Raw genomic sequence first — 8,665 nt, forward strand, 5'->3', positions numbered from 1 at the left:
TTAGTGACAACAAGGGGATAAAAGACAGGAGAGTCTGCTGGAGAAGGCACGATGGAATAGGACTATTTATGCATATAGAGAGGTTTGCCTCAGCAAGAGGGAGAGCTACTTCTCCAAATGGAAAAAAAATCAGTCCCTGATCTCAAGGAGATCACATTCTAATGTGGGAGAAAATATGAGCATCTGTGCCCAAACAAACCCTATACAGTATAGACGGGAGGCACTTGGACAGCAAGGCTCTAGCAGTTTCAGGAGCCAGGAAAAGGGAGATATAAGGAAGCCAGGTGGCCCATGTGAGGAGGAAGAACATCCCAAGCATGAGGGACAGCCATCAGAAAGGCACAGGGTCAGGATGTCAAGGGTCAGACAGGTGGCCAAATCTCACAGCCATACATTGCTTCTGGGAAAACCATAACTTTGACTATACGGACCTTTGCTGGCAAGGTGACCTTTCTGCTTTTTAGTGCGCTGTCCAGATCTGCCATAGCTTTCCTTCCAAGGGGCAAGTGTCTTTTAATTTTATGGCTGCAGCCACTGTCTGTGGTGATCTTTGAACCCAAAAATATAAAATCTCACACTGCTTCCATTTCTTCTCCTATTTGCCGGGAATTGATGGGACCAGTTGCAATGATTTTAATTTTTTGTTGTTTTTGATGTTAAGCTTCAAATCAGCTGTTTCACTCTCATCTAGAGGCCTCTTAATTCCTCCTTAAGTCCTGGCAAATAGGGCTATCCACCCAAATAAGCATTCTGGTGATGATGTGAGGACAAATGGTATCCACTGCTTTGCTAGGTGGTCAAAAGATAATAATCCTATTTGCATAATAAACTTTATGTATGACATTTAAAACATAAGTAGTGTTTGCAGTCACCAGAGAGACCACAGAGAGCAAGATCATTTGTGGGACAGTGTGGCTAGGGGCCCTAAACATAGCTTAGGAGTGGAGAAGAAAGCCCAAGATTGAGCCCTGGGACAGATCTCAGAAAACAACAGTAACAAGGACCTGAGGCTTGGGCATCATTCCCCATACCTCAGGACGAGTACTTAAGTACACTAATAGCTGCTTAAAACAACAACAACAACAACAACAAAATTGAGTAGGCAAAAGAGAAAGAATCCAGCCATAGATAACTACTTTAGGGATAGAAAATATCTGGGTTCATATTCAGAAGAAGACAACTGACCTAAAAAAGCCACTCGTTTTTCAAGGAGAAACATCAAATGGTCCTAAGTACAAAAAGAGCTCTTAGAAGAAAGTAAGAGAGATCAAGGAAAAATTAGAAAAAAAAATAAGAGCAATCCAAGAAAATTATGAAAAGAAAGTCAACCAACTTGAAATAGAGAATCAAAAACTTAAGGTAGAAAATAATTGCTTGAAAACTAGAACTGGGCAAGGGGAAGCTAATGATGTTCTAGGACATCAAGAAATAATAAAACAAAATCCAAAGAGTGAAAAAAATAGAAAAGAATGTGAAACATTTCATCAGAAAAACAACTGATCTGGAGAAAAGATTGAGGAGAAATGATATAAGAACAGTGGGACTACCCGAAAATTATGATTAAAAAAAAGAATCTTGATACAATATTACAAGAAATTATCCAGGAAAATTGCCCTGAAGTTCTAGAACAAGAAGACAAGGCAGAAAAAGAAAAAAGCCAGCAATCACCACCTGAAAGAGATCCCAGGAGGAAAACTTACAGGAATATCATAATCGAGTTTCAAAGCTCCTACGTTAAAGCAAAAATATTGGAAGCAACAAGAAAAAAAATAATTTAAATATCATGAAGCTACAATAAGGATTACACAAGAACTAGCAGCTACTAAATTGAAGACCTTAGGTCTTGGAATATTATATTTTGTAGAGCAAAAGAGTTGGGGTTATGACCAAGGGTAACTTAACTCTGCAAAGTTAAGTATAATCCTAAATGGAAAAAAAAAGAATATTTAATGAACTAAAAGACTTTCAGTTAATTATGACAAAAACATCAGAACCTAATGGAAAATTCAGCATATAAGATCCAGGAGAAATATAAGGGACTCAGTATGGTCAAATTGTTTACTTCATATATGTGAAAATACTAGCAGTACTCTTATGATTGTGATCATTATTTGGGAAGTTTGAAATAAAGGCATGGGCTGAACTGAGTATGATGGGGTAATTCTAAACAAATAGAATTGTGTAGGTAGAGATAAAAAAGGAGTAATTATCTCCTACAAATGAGGCATAAAAGGAAAAATTGATACAGAAGAAGCTGGTAGGGTGGAGGGCTCATAGTGTTGGAACCTTACTCTCATGAGAAATGAGTTAAACAGGGAACAGCGTATATATCTAGAAGAGTATAAAAGTCTTCTAAATTCAGAAAGAAATAAAAAGGGAGTAGGGTAGGGGGAAAGGATAAGAGAGGGACTCACACAGGGTGGGTAAGGGTTAAGGAATTGGAGGGCAAGGTAGCAGGTAGAAGTAAAGCAGAGGAGTGAGAAGGGATAGGACAAATGGGATGAGAAGGATAGTGAGGAAAAATAGGAAGGAAGAAAATACTTAACAAGTAATTACAGCTTAGAATATGGGTGGGATGAACTTACCCATAAAACAGAAATGGGTAGCAGATTAAAAATTTGAATTCAACAATATGTTGCTTTCAGGAAACGTTTTAAAAATGAGAGATACACACAAAGATAAAATAAAGGGCAGGAGTAGAATTTATTATGAAAAAAAAACAGGGATAGAAATCACGATCTCAAACAAAGTTAAAGATAGAATAGATTTAATCAAAAGAGAAAGGGAAACTACACTAGGTGTTAGCAATATTATCAAATATTGTTTTAGACCATTTAAAACAACTAGACAGCATAAAATACCTGAGAGTATGCTTGCCAAAACAGACATAGAACTATATGAACACAAACATAAACACTTTTTTATACAAATAAAGTCAGATCTAAGTAACTGAAGTAATATTTATTGGTCTGGGGTAGGTAAAGCCAATGTAATTTTTAAACTGACAATTTTATCTAATCTATTTATTCAATGTCATCCCAATTAAATTACTAAAAAATGATCTTACTGAATCAGAAAAAATAATAACAAAGTTCATTCAGAAGAACAAAAGCTCAGGAAATTCAAAGAAACCAGGCAAAAAAGATGTAAAGGAAGTAGATTCAGCAGTATCAGACCTTAAACTATGTTATAAGGTGAGAGCATTGTAGAAGTATAAAATGGGTAATTCTGATTACTTTAACATTTTCTTGCACAGATAAAACCTATGTTGCCAAGAATAGAAGGAATGTAGAAAATAGGAGGAAAACTTTCATAGACAATCTCTCAGATAGGACATTATTGGATTGGAATTTTTTTTATCATGGATTTTTTAAAAAATTATTTTTTTTAGTTTTCAACATTCACTTCCACAAGATTTTGAGTTCCAATTTTTTTCCCAATCTCTCCCCTATCCCCACTCCAAGATGGCATGCATTCTGAATACCCCTTCCCCTAATCTGCCCTCCCTTCTATTTTTCCCTCCCTTCTCTTATTTCCTTCCTCTTCTATTTTCCTGTAGGGCAGGTAGATTTCTATACCCCATTGCCTTTATATCTTATTTCCCAGTTGCATATAAAAACAGTTTTTAATATTCATTTTTAAAACTTTGAGTTTCAAATTCTCTCCCTTCCTCCCTCCCCACCCACCCTCATTGAGAATTTGATGTAGGTTTTCCATGTGTAGTCATGCAAAACACTTCATGTGAATGACTAACCATATTTCCCTCCATCCTATCCTGCCCCGTTTATTCAATTCTCTCCTTTGACCCTGTCCCTCCTCAAAGTTGTTTGCTTCTGATTACCTTTTCCCCCAATCTGCCCTCCCTTCTATCCCTCCCCCCACTCTTATCCCCTTCCCCCCTATTTTCCTGTAGGATAAGATAGATTTCCATGCCCAACTGAGTGTGTATATTATTCCCTCCTTAAGCCAAATCTGATGAGAGTAAGATTCACTCATTCCCTCTCACCTTCCCCCATATCCTCCATTTTAACAGCTTTTTCTTGCCTCTTTTACATAAGATAATTTACCCTATTCTACTTCTCACTTTCTCCTTTCCTACTGACCTTCTAAGTTGTTTTTGGGCATTTGTGGGTTGAGAAGTCTGGAAACCACCACAGCTGCCAGTGATTCAGTCCCCTGAGGCCTGCTCTAGCCTATGCTGAATTGTACTCCTCTCCCAGCCCAGTGCAACAGACCTTTCCCATCAACAATCCAGGTTGTCTTGGGCTGAAAATTTGTTTGACTCTGTCTTTTTTTTGAATTTTCCTGCTCTAGAATTTGTTTAGGGACATTTTAAAAAATTTTTATCTTAATTTATTTTGATTTATCAACAATCACTTCCATATGCTTTTGAGTTGAAAATTTTTCTCCCCCTTCCTCCCCCCCACCCTCCCCAAGACGGCGCACAATCTGACACAGGCTTTACATTTACATTCCTATTAAACATATTTTCACATTAGTGAAGTTGTAAGTAAAAATTAAAACCAACAAGAGGAACCATCAGAAAGATGAAACAAATCTCAACAGAAGGTAAAAATAAGTGATAGCGATTCGACTTCCATAGTTCTTTCTTTGGATGTGGACAGCATTTTCCATCACAAGGCCTCTGGAGATGTCTTAGATCCTCGCAATGCTGAGAAGGGTTGAGTTTAACAATATTAGTCATCGCATAATGTGGCTGTTATTGTGTACAAAGTCCTCTTGGTTCTGCTCACTTCACTCAGCATCAGACCATATAAGTCTTTCCAGGTTTTTCTGAAGTAAGACTGTTCATCATTTCTTATAGCACAATAGTATTCCATTACATTCATATACCACAACTTAATCAATCAGCCATTTCCCAATTGATGGGCATCCTCTCAATTTAACAATTCTTTGCCACCACAAAGAGAGCTGCTATGATTATTTTTGTACACGTGGGTCCTTTTCCCATTTGTTTGATCTCTTTGGGATATAGCAGTAGAAGTGCTATTGCTGGATCAAAGGGTATGCACATTTTTGTAGCCCTTTGGGCATAGTTCCAAATTGTTCTCCAAAATGGCTGGATCAATTCACAACTCCACCAACAATGTATTAATGTTCCAATTTTCCCACATCTTCTCCAACACTTATCATTTTTGGGGACATTTTTTTTACAGGTATTTGGAGGGGTTTGGAGGAGAGGTCAAGCAAGTCACTGCTTTTACTCCGCCATCTTGGCTCTGCCCTTTCGATTGGAATATTAATGTGTGTAGGAAATGAGGAGCTGGTTGATTTAGAAAAACATGGAAAGACTTGGACTTTATGAAGGAAGATGCTGTCCATCTTCAGAGAAACAGACAAGTAGAAATGAGCATAGTATGGTCTTACACATGTATATGAATGTATATGTGTACATTTATAGATATCTATGTATATATGTATATGTATGTGTGTGTATCTAGATCTATAAATCTGCATTTAATTGTATTTTTCTTTAAGGTGGGCAGGAGGGAGGGGGAAAAATAAAGTAAAAAGTGCATTGCAGAGAACAAAAGAAAACCAACAAGAAAAAAAAAAGCTGAGCAGTTTTAAAAACAATGTGTATTCATTATATATGTTTCCTTGAAATGGAAGTTTATTGTTTATATTGAATCCTCTCATGTTCTGCTATGTACATGGTCATTCTTTTTCCTTTTCTCATTTTGCATTTAAGTTTAAAATAAGAATAAAAAGTAAATTTAAAATTTAAAAAATATAAGTTGGAGTAGATGATGATAGTTCAGCCTATGAGTGTGTTAGTAAAACTGCATGAGGCTATCCACGATGAGGTACTAAGGGTTGTGTTGTCTTGATAAAATAGAGAATGTCCCCAAAAGCTTCACATCCACCTGGTCATTAACTGACCCTACAGCTAGTCAATCAGATCCACATAAGTCTTTCTAGGAAGGCTACATGCAAGATGCCTATGATACAGATGACTCATGCTGCAGACAATGCTGAGACATCGTTCTCTGGGGTGTGGACCCACTTTTCATCATTATTTCTACATCTGGAGACATACCCTGAACTGTCCTTTGGCATTAGCCACACTATGATTTGTACTCTTAAGTATATCTTTGTTTTAGGAATTTTTTTAAAAAAATGTATTAAACTCATCTTCCAGTGCTTCTTGGGCTAGAAATAATTTAACATTATATGAGTGGAGGATAGTTGACTAGAAAATTTTTTAGGTGCACAAATTTTTTGAAGAGATGTGAAACAATACATAAGCATTTATTGAGCATATGCTACGTGTCAGGCACTGTGCTAAGCACTGAAGATACAAAAAGACAGTTTCTGTCATCAAGGAGCTTACAGTCTAATGGGGAAAGAAAACATACTAATATATACAAAGCAAACTAAATAGGAAATAATTAACAGAAGGAACAGAGGGAAGGCACTAGAATTAAGAGGGGTTGGGAAAAGCTTCCTGTAGAAGATGGATTTTTGTAGGGGCCTAAAGGAAGGGGAAGGGGGTGGGAGTTTGTCGGTAGGTGGAGTGGAGGTAGGCGAGACTTCCAGGCTTGGGGAACAGAGAAAATGCTTAGAGCCGAGAGGTGGAGTGTCTTCTTGGTGGAATAACTAGGAGGTCAGCGTCACTGGATCAAAGAATACATGAAATCTAACCCTAAGCCAGAACCACTGGACTGGACTGAGTTAGGCCTTACTCAGAACAAGAGAGAGAGTCTACAGAGAAAACCTACTAGTAATCAGGAAGAAGCCTTGGAGTACACTCATGAGTAGCAGGTGCGGCATGTATAAGATACACTGGAGAAGACCAAGGAGTGTTCAGTTAGGTCAGAGAATAACCATGTGAGAGCATAGTCAGGAAATTCAGAATGCAAAGAGCATCCAGGAGAAATTGGTTCTTATTGAAAACAATGACAAGAACAAAACCTTCAGATAGGATGAGGAGTGAGGAAAGGTCATTAGATTGGGCAATTAAGAGATCATTGGTCAGTTTAAAGAAAGTTGTTTCAGTTGAACAATGAGGTTGGAAGCCAAGTTTTGTCAAAACACAGACAGCGTTCTTTCATGGGATTTGTTCTGTGAAGTCTGGATTCAGTCAAAGGGCCACACTTGAGGACCTAGAGGGCCACATGTGGCCTTGAGGCCACAGGTTTCCCACCCCGGGGTGGAGGCATGAGGACAGATACAGGATAAAAGCTAGAGGGGAAGCAAACGAGAGTTATTTAATGATGGAGGAGATCTAGGCATGTTTGGAGGGAGTGGGGAGGGAACTAGCAGAAAGTTTACAAAACTGAGATGAGGTAAGGAAGATGAGGTTGGATAATGCTAATCATTGAAGAATGGTCCAGGCAGAGTATCAGAAGAAGGAAGGACCTCCACTGATGAAGGCAGGTGATTAGAAGGGTCCAGGTTTCCCTGAAACCCTTAACCAAAGTTCCATATGGCTGCATGTGTGCCTAGGAATAAGAAGAGACACTTCCCCTCCCATTTATGTAGTTGACAGATTACAGTTATTTGCACAAACAAATGTTCAGGAGCAGTCTTACCCCAATATGCAGAGGACATAAAATCAGAAGGCCTCAGTTCAAAGGTCATCCCTGTCACTAGCCCTGTGCATCTTATCAAGGTGATGATTTTCCTAATTCACATGGTTGTAGTGACAGAAGCCTTTTGTAATATTACAGCCAAATCAGAAAGTACTTTCCCATTACTCAGATGAAGAAAGGAAGCGCCAGGGAAGAGAAACACCGTGTTGCAAGTTCTCACAGTTGCTATGTTGCAAAACTGCAGCTGGAAACAATGTCTCCTAACTCAAGGTATTTTTCCAACACACAGTGTTATCAAAGGAGAGAGTGGAGGGAGAAAATAGAAGCAGACCAAGGGCTGAGCTTAGAAGGACATCTACACTTAGGGAGCAGCAGAAGGGAAGGGGTAGGGGAGAAAAGAGAAGGAAAGAAGCATTTATTAAGCACCGACTATATACCAAGCCCTGTGCTGAGTACTTCACTGATATTAACCTATTTGATCCTTATAACAACCCTAGGAAAAAGGTCCTATTATGATCTGCATTTTATAGTTGAGGAAACTGATACAGACAGCAGTCAAGTGACTTGCCCAGTGTCACACAGCTAGCAAATGGCTTTGATCAGATTTCCTAAGTCCAAGCCAAGTCACTCTATCCACCGAGCCACCTACAGAAGAAAGATGAACCAGCAAAGAAGAATAGAAAGAAGTAGAGAGTATAAAGAGATCATGGTAGAATGGGATCCCAGATAATAATAAGACTTGATTAGGTTGAAAGCTTGCTTTTCAGAAAACAGAGATCCATCTAGACTTCTGAAATGGGCATGGGAGAGGCCCGAGGGCTGGAAGTGCAGAGGATAGGCAACAAGGAGGCTCCGTTTGGATGTCTTCATCCTCAGCGTAGCAGTAGTGTGGTTTCTGATGTAGGCAGGGCTGGGGAGGTGAAGGAAGAAAAATTAGAGCTAAATGAGACGGGGATGTCAAGAAGTGTGGAAGGAAGTTTTCCATACACTAGTGAGGGTCCAGGACCATAAAGATATAGGACATGTAATCATTATTATTCTAGGACTTCATCCAGAAACCCTGAGTGGTTTTGTAAGAGGATAGCAGGAATCAGATTGTGATGGATGAG

Source organism: Phascolarctos cinereus, unplaced genomic scaffold (genome assembly GCF_003287225.1).
Source record: "Phascolarctos cinereus isolate Bilbo 61053 unplaced genomic scaffold, phaCin_HiC Scaffold_726;HRSCAF=1367, whole genome shotgun sequence".
NCBI classification, from domain to species: domain Eukaryota; kingdom Metazoa; phylum Chordata; class Mammalia; order Diprotodontia; family Phascolarctidae; genus Phascolarctos; species Phascolarctos cinereus.